Consider the following 15180-nt stretch of genomic DNA (forward strand, 5'->3'; position numbering starts at 1 on the left):
AAACTACCTGTTCCTACCCTTTGACCATTTATCAATTTGGGAATGGCTTGTATTCTTACAAATTTGATGCTGTTCTGTATATATTTGAGAAATGAGGGCTTTATCAGAAACACTTGATGTAAAGATTGTTTCCTGGTTCTCTGTTTTCTTTCTAATCTTTGGTGCACTGGCGTTGTTTGTACAGAACCTTTCTAATTTAATAAAATGTAATTAAAATGATATCTTTTGCATTTTATAATTCTCTCTATCTCTTGTTTGTTTTTGAATTCTTTCCCTCCCCATGCATCTGACTGACAGGTAGACTATTCTTTGCTCTTCTAATTTGCTTGTGGTGCCCCCCTTTATGTCCAAATCATGCACCCATTTTGACCCTATCTTGATATATGATGTGAGATGTTGGTCTATACCTAGTCCTATTGTTTTCCAGTTTTCCCAGAAGTTTTTGTGAAATAGGGAATTCTTATCCAAAAAGCTGGTGTCTTTGGGTTTATCAAACAGTATGTTACTATGGTCACTGATTACTGTACGTTGTGTACTTAATCTATTCCACTGATCCACAGCTATGTTTCTTAGCCAGTACCTGATAATTTTGCTGATTATTCCTTTGTAATATAGTTTAAGATTTGGTGTTTCTAGGCCACCTCCTTTGTATTATTTTTTTGTCACTAATTCCCTTGATATTCTTGACCTTTTGTTTTTCCGGATGGATTTTGTTATTATTTTTTCCTGCCCTATAAAATATTTTTGGTAGTTTGATTGATATGGCACTGAAGAGGTAAATTAGTTTAGGCAGAATTGTCATTTTTATTATATTGGCTCATCCTACCCATGAGCAATTGACATTTTAAAAGTTGTTTAGATCTGGCTTTATTTATGTGGAAAGTGTTTTGTAATTGTGTTTTTATAGTTCCTGGGTTTGTCTTGGTAGTCAAACTCCTAAGTATTTAATATTGTTTACAGTTATTAAAGGGAATTTATCTTTCTTTCTCTTGCTGTTTGTCTTTATTGGCGATATAAAGAAATGCTGATGATTTATGTGGCTTTATCTCATATCCTGCAACTTGCTGAAGTTGTTAATTATTTCAGGTAATTTTTAGTGGATTCTCTAGGTATGCCAACATATCATCTACAAAGAGGGCTAATTTTGTTGTCCCTCATTGTCTATTTTAATTCCTTCAATTTCTTTTTCTTCTCTTATTCTCAAAGCTTATATTCCTGGTATGCACTATATTGAATAATAGTGGTGATAATGAGCATACTTGCTTCACCCCTGATGTTATTGTGAAGGCTTTCAGCTTTTCCCCATTACAAATAATGCTTGGTGATAGTTTTATATATTGCTTATCATTTAATGGAGCACTTCCTTTATTCCTTGCTCTCTAGTGTTTTTAATGGGAATGAATGCTATATTTTGTCAAAAACTTTGCCAGCATCTATTGAAATATATTTCTGTTGGTTTTGTTTTTGGTATGGTCAATTATATTGAGTTTTCCCAATCTTGAACAAACCCTCCGTCCCTGATATAAACCCACCTGATCATAATGTATAATCCTTGTGATATATTACTATAATCACATTTCTAGTATTTTGTTCAAAATTGTGCATCAATATTCATTAGGGAAATGGTTTATAATTTTCTTTCTCTGTCTTTGCTCTTCCTGGTTTACATATCATCACCATATTTGTTTCATAAGAGGAGTTTGGTATTTTCCAAATATTTTGTATAGAATTGAAATTAGTAGGACTTTAAATGTTTGGTAGATTTCCCTTGTGAACCCATCTGGCCCTGGGAATTTTTTTCCTAGAGAGTTAATTAATGTCTTATTCAATTTATTTTTTCTCTAAGATGGGGTTATTTACGCATTCTATTTTCTGATCTGTTAATTCCGGTAATTTATATTTTTTTGTAAATATGCATCCATTTCATACAGATTGTTAGATTTATTGGTGTATAATTGGGCAAAACATTTCCTAATTGTTGTTTTAATTTCTTCTTCATTGGTAGTGACTTCAGCCTTTTCATTTTTGATACTGGATATTTGGTCTACTTATTTCCTTTTTAAAAAATCAAATTAACCAATTGGTTATCTATTTATTTTTTCATAAAACCATCTCCTAATTTTTTTTATTAGCTGGATAATTTTTGTTTGTTTGTTTGTTTTTACTTTCAATATTATAAATCTCACCTTTGATTTTCAGAATTTCCAATTTGGTGCCCAACTGTGGATTTTTAATTTGTTCTTGTTCTATTTTTTTAATTGCATGCCCAATTCATTGATTTGTTCTTTTTCCATCTTGTTTTTGCAAGAATTTTGAGAAATGAATTTTCCCTTATATATTCCTTTGGCTGCATCCCATATATTTTGGTATGTTGTCTTATTGTTGTCATTTTCTTTAGTGAAATTATTGATTATTCCTATGATTTGTTCTTTTACCCACTTATACTTTGGGATTAGATCATTTAGTCTCCAAATATTTTTCCATGTTTCCACTGCTTTTATTGATTGTCCTTTTTATTGCATTATGACCTAAAAAGAATATATTTACCATTTCTGCCCTTTGACATTTGATTTTCAGTTTTGTATATCCTATCACATGGTCATTTTTTGTGTAGGTACCATGTGCCACTGAGAAAAAAAAAGTCAAAAGGGTATATTCTTTTCTGTTCCCATTCAGTTTTCTCCAAAGTTCTGTAATAACTGACTTTTCTAACATACTATTTACTTCTTTAGTTTCTTTCTTGTTTATTTGTGTGTATGTGTGCGTGTGTGCGTGTGTGTGTATTTATCGAGCTCTGAGATGGGACAGTTAAGTCCCCCACTAGTATAGTTGTGCTGTCTATTTATTCCTGTAACTCACCCAATTTCTTCTTTAAGAATTTGGATGCTATACCACTTGGTAAATATATGTTTAGTACTGATGTTGTTTCATTGTCTATGGTACCTTTTAGCCATATATATTTTCATTCTTTGTCTCTTTTAATTAGGTCTGTTTTTCCTTTTACTTTGTCTGAGATTAGGATCACTACCTCTGCTTTTTTTTTTAATTTTACTCCATCTGAAACATAATAGATACTGCTTTATTCCCTTACCTTTACTCTGTGTGTGTGTCTGCTTCAAATGTGTTTCCTGTAAGCAACATATTGTAGTATTATGGTTTTTGATCCATTCTGCTACCCATTTCCATTTTATGGGAGAGTGCATCCCATTCACATTCACAGTTATGATTACTAACTGTGCATTTCCCTCCATCTTATTTTTCCCCTATTTGTCCCTCTTAGCCTTTCACCCTTTTTGTCCTCACTAGTGTTTTCCTTCTCTCTACCACGTCCCCTGATCTGCCCTCCCTTCTGTCAGCCCCCAACCCCTTCTCTTATTTTTTATCCTCCCTTTCTACTTCCCTGTTTGGTATGACAGTTTTCTAAATTAAACTGATTGTGTATATTGTTCCCTTTTTGAGCCAATATTGATGAGAGTAAGGTTCAATCTATGCCCATAACTTACCCCTCCCATTTTCCCCTCCACTGTAATAGTTCTTTAGCACCTCTTCATGTGAAATAGTTTATTCGATTCTACCTCTCTCTTCCCTCTGCACCATTGTACTACTCTATCTCATTTGTTATTTTTTAATGTCATTCCCTCAAATTCATCTCATACTTGTACCCTCTGTCTATATATATTTCTTCTAGCCGTACTATTAGTGATGCATTAAAAAAAAAAGAATTACAAGTAACATCTTCCCATTTAGGGATATAAATAGTTTAGCTCTATTGAATCTCTTATATTTTCTTTTCTCTTTTTACTTGTTTATGCTTTTTTGCCAGGTAAATGATTCTTGGTCGTTGTCCTAACTCCTTTGCCTTCTGGAATAGCATGTTCTATGACCTCTGATCTTTAATGTTGTAGCTGCCAAGTCCTGTGTAATCCTGATTGCAACTCCCCAATCTTTGAATTTTGTCTTTCTGGGCACTTGTAGTATTTTTTTTTCCCTTAACATGATAGTTTTGAAGTTTACCTGTAATGTTCCTTAGAGTTTTTTTTTTGTTTGTTTATCTCTTTCCTGAGGTGATGGGTGCATTCTTTTGAAGCCTCTTTTGCCCTCTGGTTCTGGGACATCAAGGCAATTTTCCTTAATATTATCTTGAACGAGGCTATCCAAGTATTCCTTTTTGTTACAACTTTTAGGTAGTCGAATGATTGTAATACTGTCTTTCCTGGATCCATTTTTCAGGTCAGTTTTTTTACGAGATGATTTACATTTTCTTCCATTTTTTTTTCATTCTTTTGATTTGATTTGATTAATTCTTGCTGCATCATAGAGCCATTAGCTTCCACTTGCCCAATTCTAACTTTTAAGGTGTTGTTTTTCTCAATTAGCTTTTGTACTTTTTTTCCCATTTGGTCAATTGTTCCCTCTAAGGAGTTGTTTTCCTCAGTGGATTTTCATATATTCTTTTCCTTTTGTCCAATTCTAATTTTTAAGCATTTGTTCTATGTTTGAGGCTTTTTTCATAATTCTCTTGCATCACTTTCACTTCTTTCTCCGATTTTCTTTTACCTCTCTTATGTGATTTTTGAACTCCTTTTTGAGCTCTTCCATGAGTCCTTTCTGGGCTTGAGACCACTTCCCATTTTTCTTCAGGGTTTTACCCAAGGACATTTTGATATTGTTGTCCTCTTCTGATTTTGTGTCTTGATCATCCCTGTCAGCATAATAACTTTCTATAGTCAGATTCTTTTGTTGTTGTTGTCTTTGCTGTTGTTGTTTCCTTAACTTTTTTTGAGCCTTTTCTGTTCCTTTAAATTTGAGCTCTGTTTCAAGGTGGAAGGGGCTCTTTCTCAAGCTTCATGTGCCAGGGGCTGCAGGCCCTAGGTATTTACCTAGTGCTATGCTGTTATTGCCCTGAGGACCCTGGGGACCCCTTGTATCTGGTGCTGTGCTGAGGGAGTGGGGCAGCTGACTGGCACTGCTGGAGGTTGTAGGTGTCTGGAAGCTTATCTAGCACAGAACTGGGGTATTGTGTTGGCATCTGACATGTACTGAGGTCAGGTGGGGGTTTCCTGTGGTTTTTCCTGGTGCTACATTGAAGCCCATGATAGTCTGGCCATTGGAGGGCACCTGTTTTGCCTTCTTCTGTGCTAAGGTATGTAAAAGTCAGCACCCTTGGGGGCTAACCCAAGATGGCCACATGAAAACAGTGAGCTTTCTAACACGTTCTGTCAGATACCTCTAAAAAAGTGAATCTGAGCAGATTTGAGAGAGTTAGAAGCTACTAGTAGACTGAGGTTGGCAAATTTCCAAGCTAAGAGAGTCAGCAACATCAACAGGACAGGTCTGTAGACTGGGAGAGTGCCTGGCATATGGAGCTGGGCCAGACCACACAAAGTGGAAGCAGCTGTGGAAATCAGCCAACCATTCAGGCTGGGAGAAAGCTGGGAGCCTGAAAACTGGTGGAGATCCCCAGGCCTCCCAACACAGGATAAGATTCTGTCAAAGAGATAGGAGGCAGCAGCACAGTGCCTGCAGCTGCAAGACATCTACTCATGAGGCTTGCAGCCCAAAGGTTTGAAATGTGCCTTCTTGAAATTCCGGGAGTCATAAGGCCAGGTGCATGACTCTAATCCCTCCCTCCCTGACATTGAGAATACCTCAGGAAAAACCCTGGAATAGAGGAGCCAGAAGTGGCACTTTGGTAGCCAAACAGCTGGAATTCCTGAGTCCCAGAAGGATGGAGCAAGCAAGGGTCAACACCAGAAACCCAGATGTGCCTTTGCACAACCAGGAGAAATGGCAGACACCAGCACAGACAAGGGCTGAAACCATCTCTGCTGGAGAGAAGGCCAGGGGAAGAGGAGATTTCCAGCAGCCAGAAGACCCCTCCCCCACACCACAGGAAATCAGAGGCCATAGCACACAAAGCCTACTGGCTTTGTTACTACTACGCTCACAATTCCCAGAGCAAGAAACTTTGGACAGAGATCCCTGAGCCCCAAAAGCAGAAATCCACTTTAAAGCCAGGAAAAAAAGCTAACCAACATGGAGAAGAACACTAAAAGCCTGAGGACCATTGATTCTTTTTATGGAGACAGGGAAGATCAAAATACCAATTTGGAAGAGGGCAGCAATGACACTATACCCACATCTGACACCTCAAAAGGGAAAGTAAACTGGTCTCAATCCCAAAAAGCTTTCCTGAAAGATCTAAAGGAGGATTAAAAAAAAAAAAAAAAGACTAGGTAGGTAAAAGAAAAAATGGAAAAATAATCTTTGATAAGAACAAATTTGTAAAAAACTAAAATCTGTAAAATGGCTGAGGAGATTCAGAATATAATTAGAGAAAATGACACCTTGAAAGGCAAAATAAACCCATTGGAAAAGGAGGCCCAAAAGTAGCAAGTCATTACAAATTAGAATTGAGCAAGTGGAAGCTAAGGACTCTATGAGAAATCATGAAGTAGTCAAACAAAATTTAAAGAATGAAAAAATAGAAGAAAACATGAAATATCTGATTGGAAAAAAACAACTATCCTGGAAAATAGACCCAGGAGAGACATTTTAACAATTATTGGTCTACCAGAAAGCCACCATGAAAAAAAAGATCCAGGACAGTGTCTTCCAAGAAATCCTCAAAGATGACTGTTATGAGGTCCTAGAACCAGAAAGTGAAAATAATCATGGAAAGAATCCATCAATCACCCCCTGAAAGAGATCCCAAATTGAAAAATCTGAGAAATATTATAGCCAAATTTCAGAATTATAAAGTCAAGAAGAAAATACTGCAAGTAGCCAAAAAGAAACAATTCAAATATCAGGGAACTACAGTCAGGATAGCACAGGATCTTTCAGCATCTACATTAAATGACAGGAGAAATTGGAGTATGACATTCTGAAAGGCAAAGGAGCTAGGACTAACCACCCAGCAAAATTAAGCATAATTTTTCAGTCAAGAAGATGGATATTCAATGAAATAAAGGAATCCCAGACCTTCCTGAAAAACTGGCCAGAGCTCAATGGAAAATTTCATGTTCAAATGCAAAACTCAAGAGAGACATAAAAAGGTAAATCGAGGGAAAAACCCACAAACCTTGTTAATCAATAAGGGCAAATTGTTTAAATCTTTATATAGGATTATATAGTTTTATATATGTTTTATACATATATATATAACATATATATGTATCAACCTTGAGAATAGTACACTTACCATGACACCTGAAAGGGATATGAAAAGATTGTAGGTGCCAGTATAAAATAACTGATATAATGATAAAAAATCATAATTAAAAGATGTAAAGGGAAAGTTAAGGGAGAAGGAGTAAGGAGGTAGTAGAAAAGAGCAAGTACATTGCATGAAGAGGCACAAAACATATCATAGTAGAGGGAAAGACGGGAGAGAAAAAAAATACTATATGATCTTTACTCTTATCAGATTTGGTCCAAGAAGGGAATAACATACTCTGATAAGTACAGAATTCAAACATGTCCTACAGGCAGTAGGAGGGGAAAGGGGAAAGAAAACGGGGGGTTAGTCAGAAGGCAGGGAAAAAGTAGCAAGGGGAAAAGGGTAATATAAAGGATGGGAAAAAATAGGGAGGGTAAATTGAGGAAGGCGGTGGTCAATAGCAAAACTTTTGAGGAGTGGAAGGGAGGAGAAATAAAAGCATAAATGGGGGGAAATAGTATGGAGAAAAAGACACAGCTTGTGAATCATAACTGTTAATATGAATGGGATGAACTCTCCCATAAAACGGAGGCAGATAGCAAAATAGATTAAAAATCAGTAATCCTTACACCATGTACCAAAATAAAGTCAAAATGGGTTCATGATTTAGAGATAAATGGTGATACTATAAGCAATTTGGGAAGCAAGGAATAGTTTACCTATCAGATCTATGGGAAAGGGAAGAATTATTGACCAAACAAGAGATAGAGAGCATTACAAAAGGCAAAATGGGTAATTTTGATTATGTTAAACTGAAAAGTTTTTGTATAAACAAAGCCAATGTAACTAAGATTAGGAGGGAGGCAGAAAATTGGAAGAACAGCTTTACAACAAATTTCTCTGATAAAGGCCTCATATCTAAAATGTCCAGGGAACTGAGCCATATTTATAGGAATAAAATTCATTGCCCAATTGAGAAATGGTCAAAGGATACAGCCAGACATTTTTTTTTCAGAAGAAATTATAGGCATATGAAAAAATGCTCTAAATCACTTTTGATTAGAGAAATGAAAATTTAAACAACTCTTAGGTACCACATGTCTCCTGTCAGATTGACCAACATAACAAAACAGGAAAATGATAAATTCTGGAAAGGATATGGGATAATTGGAACATTAATATATTGTTGGTGGAGTTGCGAACTGATCCAGCCATTTTGGAGAGCAATTTGGAATTATGCCCAGAAGGCTATAAAAATATGCATACCCTTTGACCCAGACTCCTAGGGCTATATCCCAAAGTGATTACACAAGTGGGAAAGAGACCTGTATGTACAAAAATATTTATAGCAGCTCTTTTCGTGGTAGCAAAGAATTGGAAATCAAGGGGATGCCCATCAATTAGGGAATGGCTGAACAAGTTGTGGTATTTGAAGGTAATGGAAGAAATGGGGAAGATATGCACTTCACAATAACCTGGGAAAACCTACACAATATAATGCTGAGTGAGTGGAGCAGAAGCAAGAGAGCATTGTACACAACCGCAGACATACTGATTCTGGGATGACTAACTTTGATAGACTTGGTACTTCTCAGCAATACAAGACTCAAAGACATCTCCAAAGGACTCATGATGGAAAAAGCTATCTACATCCAGAGAAAGAACTGTGGAGTCTGAATGCAGATTGAGACAAACTATTTGCTCTCTCTTTTTTTCTCTTCTTTTTGGTTTTGTTTCTTCTCTCTCATGATTCATTCCATTGATCATAATTCTTCTTTACAACTTGGCTATTGTGTAAATAAGTTTAATGTGAAGGTTTAAATAGAATCTATATCAGACTACATGATGTCTTGCAGGGGAGGGAGCAGGGGTGGGAAGGGAAGAAAATTTGAAAGTCAAGAACATGTAGAACTGAGTGCAATAAACTAAAAATAAAAAATCTAATTAAAAAAAAAAAAGAAAGTCTGGCCCCTTAAGGATGCTTCTTTTCCCTGACCCTGTGCCAAAGCATGTGGAGGTCTGGCCTACTTTCTTTACATGATAGAGGATGCCTGTTTGCCATAAACTGTGAGGAAGGATGTAGAATCCTGGCCTCTGTAGGTTGCCTGTTTGCCTGGGGCTACACTGAAGCACATGCAGGTCTGGCACCTGGAGGTTTTCTGTTTACCTCAATCAATGCTGAAATATTGTGGCTGTTATCAGAGCTGAAGTCTGCCTGGTCCCCTGACTGTGCTGACACATGTGGGGAATCCTGATGTTTGTATTTGCTTTCTCCACCATGCCAGGGCTCAGGATCTCCCTCTGGCTTGCTGAGGTCTCGCTTGCTGGGATGCTTTCTGTCCTGGAATGCACTTCCCTTTCACCATGGTAAGATGGACCTTTCTTCACTCTCCTCAAAATCTCCTGGGCTAAAAGACTGGTCCATTCCATCATTCTGCTGGCTCTTCTACTCCAGAATTTGTTCTGGGGTACTGTTTTATGATTGTTTGGAGGTCAATAGGGGAGAACTATACCAATTTACTGCTTACTCCACCATCTTGGATCTCAGAAGTCAAGATCCAATTATAATTTTAAGGAATTATTTTCTTCACTGAGGTTTTGTATTTTTTTTATTTGGTAAATTCTTTTTGTTTAAAGTAATTATTATCTTTAACATTTTTGTGCCTCTTTTACCAAGGTATAAAATCTTTTTCATGATTTTTTTCATAACTTTCATTTCTTTCCCCTGTTTTTCTTCTACTACTCTTCTTTGATTTTAAAATAATGATTTGTTCTTTCAAATTTCTTCCTTTGGCTCTTATAGGAATTCTTGTTGGGGTTGTGTAGCACCTGCATTTTTCTCTAAGGATTTATTTGTAGATATTTTGACATTATTGTTTTCTTTTGAGTTTGTGAATTCAACTTTCCTATAACCTTAGCAGCCTTTTATGGTAAGGTTATTTTTGTTGTTGTTTATTTTTTCCACCTTATTTCTTGCTTTTAGATTTTGTGTTAGAGTTGAGCTCTGCTCAACAGGTCATGGGGGAGGTGGGCTGTCCCTATCTTTTGGATTTTTCATCATGCTGTTTATTTTTTCTTTTTTTAACCTAATATTTATTAAATTTACTATTTATTTTAGTCAATCTTAAAAATAACTAGTGATTCTCAATGGATACAAGCAGTAAACAATCTTTAGTTTCAACATAATCCAATATGAGGGACTATGATTTACTCCCAGATTATCTGATCTCTCAGATAAGTCTTAGGAATTGACTGAGGCACAAAGAGTTTAAGTTATTCATCTTGGGTCAAATAAGTGTTTTTGTTTTTTTTCTTTGGAGAGGTAAGCCAGGGCAACTGGGGTTAAGAGACTTGCCCAAGGTCACACATTTAGTAAGTGTGTCAAGTGCCTGGGGCCAGATTTGAACTCAGGTCCTCCTGACTCCAAGGCTGGTGTTCTACTAACTGCACCACCTAGCTGCCCCTCAAACAAGTTTTAGGTGTTTAATGTGGCATCTGAACCTAGATCTTCCCAGACAGCACTTTGTCCTCCTTGCTGCCTCTATAAGTAATGCAAATGAAAACTGCTAAAAATAATGCAAAAATGGAAACGATAGTAGCCCAAATGTTTCCCTACCTAAAGAAAGAGAAGAAAAAAGGTTCCAAAAAGCAAATTGTACTAGAAACAACTAAAATGGACTGAAATATTCATTTTCTCAGAAAAAAAAAAAACAAGATGTATAAAAATAAAATTTTAAATACATTTCACAAGCCATGTGTTAACATTCTTAAGCATAGAATTGCATGGTTCCACGTTAAGTACATCTCTTTTAGAGAAAATAAGTTAACACAATCATTTGAATTGGCTCCCTGCACACTGGGCTAGGCTTATTCTCTTTTTCTGCTTCTTAACACATGTAAAACATGCCATAAGATATCTTTTCTTTACACGGACCATGCAGTCGTTTTTAGGTTGGCTCTGACAGATGACACAGGGTTCTACTCTGCTAGGGGGAGGAATGGATTCCAAACTTTTTCTTTATCTTGTGCTTCTTCTCTCTCAAATTTTTCAGCATCTTCCTGACTACTACAGACGATACATTTAAATGTCAATGTCTGGGAATAATTCTCACTATCTTGGGAGTCTGTTGTATGTACTATTTTTTCATCACTTTCATCAATGAATCTTTAGAATCATTCATTTTATTTTTCTTACAATCTGGAAAGTCAAAGCCCTCTTCTTCGCCTTGTGTGTGACTTTCTAGTTTTCCTTCATCTGAAACTTTGCCTTTCTCCTCAGCAAACCAATTCTCTAGGAAAGCCTAGCATCTGTGTCGATGTGGCAGAATTGGAAGGTACATTTTATCACAAGAAGTGCACTTCTAGGGGCAGCTAGGTGGCACAGTGAGTAGAGCACAGGCCCTGGAATCAGGAGGGCCTGAGTTCAAATCCAGCCTCAGACACTTGACACACTTACTAGCTGTGTGACCTTGGGCAAGTCACTTAACCCCAATTGCCCTGTCTTGCACCTCCAAAAAAAAAACAAAGAAGTATACTTTTAGTAGTTGGCTAAGGGTATTTTAGACTCTTCATCAAATGAATCAGTGTCACTCTCCCCTGCCTGTTAAATGGTTACCTGGTATATCTATTAATCTTTCTCTGTGAGCTCTTGTCCTTCTTAATTGTGATTATAATCTTCTGAATCAATAGACTCAACTTCAAACTGAACACTGAATTGGTATGGAACAGAATCATTCGAATTTTCGCTTTAATACACCAGTTTCAATATCCTGACTTGAAGGGATTTCTGTTCAATCACCAGTCCTGCTTTGTTCACAGCATATTTCACTTTAGACATGTGGGGCACGGCTTTCATCACATGTAAGGGAGATACTATCTGACATATGTCATTTTCTGTGTTTTTCATCAGGCAAGTCGTCTGAATATTCTTCTCTTTCACTGTTTGTTCTCTTTCTAAATGAGGTGGTTGGTCTACAATTCAAATTTGGTTATGGTTTCTCTTCCTTCGGTTCTTATGTAGCCTCCTTTAGACCACTTCTGATTTTAAGTTGATACCTGGTTTCATTTGTAGATGTATTGGGATTAGCAAGTTCTTGTTGATTGACTGCTATCTGCTACTTAGAAATCATTACCTATAATTTCCTATATTCTTTCCCAGAGAAACTTGGTAGCCCAAACAGATCTCTAAGAAGTTCCTCTGAAAATAGACAACGTGCTATTGCTTTTTATCATAAAATTATTTTCATATACTGGCCAGGATAGAATAAAAACTCCTTCATTGTGAGTGTGTCTTTTTGTGTGCCAGCAAACTTCAATAACTTCTAGAGACTCTTATTCCAAAGCTGGAATTTGTGAGGTGCTTAAGGCACCATCTGTATCAGAAGACATTTTGGTATTGTGCATTTGCCTGGATAAGGATGGGAAGAACTTTCTTAAATCTGATTGGGGGCATGTATTGGTAATTAAGGTGGGAATTTCTTTTACTGTTATCACTTTAGCACTTATTTAATCAAGTGCCTCTGAAGAGTCTGGTCTTTGTTTCTTTGATTAAATCAAGAGTCTTTGATGACTTCCTTGCCTCGAGGGAATGCCTAGGTCATGTGGGTTTAAGTCCCATGTTTGTGTTTCTTTTAGGTGACTTTGGTGAGTGACATGTTGTGACTCCCTTTGACCCTGAACAGAATATATAAACTGAAGAGTTTGCCATCTTCTCTTGAGGCTCTCAAGAAGTGTGGAAGAGTGGTGTGGGACTCTGGGCAGCTGTTTTAAGAGCCTACTGGCTTGTAAACCCACATGTTCATGCTTTTCTGGTAACTATGAATTGTGATCTGGTCTGTTTATACTATGTATATTTGGAATTTGTTTATATTTGCTCTGGAGTTCAGGTTCCTGGCTTTTCCTCCTGAACTAAGTGAGTTACATTTGTATGTTGTATTAAAGTAGAATTGTTAACCCCTTACAGTGACTTTCCTTAGTAAATCAGAATAAAAAACCCTATGTTAGCAGCCTTCTGTGTGCTGGTTTTTGTTGGTTTTACACAGCCACGGTAGCTGCTAGCTGAATTGTTGTTACAGGGGGACACAGCTCCTCTAGCTCCAGAGTTAAAAGGAGCTTCTGGCCTTGCTTGTGCTGGCCCATTCCCCCAGTATACTGGGACCCTACCACCCTTGGAGGGTGGCTTCTGGTGCTATGCCCCTCTTCACGAAGCCATAGAGGGCTTTGAGGGGAGGGAGAGAAGAGCCTTGGCAATGTCTGTGCACCCAGGGAATCCCTGAGAGTGCCCACCTACCATGGTGTTTTCAGTGATAGTTCTATGGTAATCTGAAAACTTTCAATGCTTCTAAGGTGGTGAGATCCAGGGCAAACTATGGCCACTGCTGTCCTACTCTATGCTTAGGTCTTTAGGAACTGTCCCTTACTAAGAGCAAACACAATTCCTTTCTTCCCTGTAACCATGACCCAGAACTAGGGCTCCTGCTCCCCTAAGACCATAAAAACTACTTTTTGTCCTAGAACTGCAACCTAGATCTGGGTAATTGTCAATGGAGCTATCAAATGGCACCCAGTCATGAACCCAGTGATATTCAGATATCAACTATAATTTCTTTCTTACCAGATGTCCAGTTCCCTTGCTAACTATGGGTAATGAACAGTCCCAGGATAACTGCTGTTATCACATCTATAAGGCATACAGCTGGTGTTGCTACAGTACCCCATTGCCACAGTCCTTTTTTTCTGACCTCCTAAATTATCCTGGGCTACAAAAATATATCTCACCCTGAGATTTTGTTGGTTATTCCATTTTTGATTCTATTTGACATCTTATTTTAAACTTATCTAAAGAGGAGTATCAGAAAGGCTCAGCCATCTTTGGTCTCCTCTTTTTTGTTGCAGTTTTTTTTTAACAAATTAGTGTGGTTTAGCAATTTGTTTAACATAATAGAAGGAGCAGTGGCAAAAGCATCTATGTTGGCCATAGATAGAATGATAGGTCTGTGATTGCAAAGGCCTGAGTTCAAATCTTACCGTAGACACTTTCTGGCTGTGTGTCCCTGGGCAAGTCACTTAAACTCTATATGTCTTAATTTTCTCAACTACAAAATGGTGACAGTAATAGCATCTACCTACTAATGTTGCTGGGAGAATAAAATGACATATAGTGAAGTCTTTGGTGCAATATCTGGCACGTGGTCTATTCCTAATAAACACTTGTTCTATCATCATTATCATCATCATAACATAATCATCAACATCATTATAACACTAAAGTGCTGAATGGTACTGAAAACTTCTATGAGTGGAGTACCTTCCTCAGTTTAAGGAATGGTGTGTCCAGAGCATTTCATCTCAATTAAATAAACTGATTGACAAGCATTAATTAGGCAACTATTATGTATGAGATACTTAAGACCAATGGAAAAAAAATGAAAAGCTGTGCCTGAAAGAAGCTTACCTAGCACTGGGGAAACTTAGAGGGAAGCCAGTGAGAATTAAAAAGAACAGTGAATGTATCTTTGTCAAAGGTACTGGTTGAGCCAATGTTGTAAGGAAGGTCAGAATTCTGAAAGGAGGAGATGAGGAGGGAGCGCATGCCAAGCAAAAATAAAGACCTGTAGCACAATAGCTTTAGTTTTTAAGACTTTCAAATTCATTTTGTCCCATACTTCCCTGCCCACCCCCCTCTCTCTGTCTTCATATTCCTTACAGTCCACCACACACCCATTTACCATATACTTTGTGATACAGGAACAGTGAAATCCTTGATATTCTTTGAATAAGACTCTCTATCTCCCAAATCTGGGAATTTCCCACACCAAGAATACTGCATCTCTGTTCCATGGTTTCATTGACTTCCTTCAAGTCCTAAATAAAACCCCATTATTTACATATAGGAAACCTTTCCAAATCCTCCCTTAATTCCATTGTCTTCCCTTTGTTGAACATTTCCAAATTTCCTTATCTGTGCAGAGTTATTTGAATCTTGTTTTCCGTATTAGAATGTGAGCTCTTTGAGCAGA

General features: G+C 37.2%; 1 pseudogene; it reads right to left on the reverse strand.

Annotated features, from left to right (window-relative positions):
- Nucleotides 1–10971: 10971 nt before the first annotated feature.
- Nucleotides 10972–12550, reverse strand: LOC118842797 (annotated as a pseudogene).
- Between the last annotated feature and the right edge of the window lie 2630 nt (nt 12551–15180).

The sequence above is a fragment of the Trichosurus vulpecula genome, chromosome 3 (assembly GCF_011100635.1).
Source record: "Trichosurus vulpecula isolate mTriVul1 chromosome 3, mTriVul1.pri, whole genome shotgun sequence".
In the NCBI taxonomy this organism is placed as follows: domain Eukaryota; kingdom Metazoa; phylum Chordata; class Mammalia; order Diprotodontia; family Phalangeridae; genus Trichosurus; species Trichosurus vulpecula.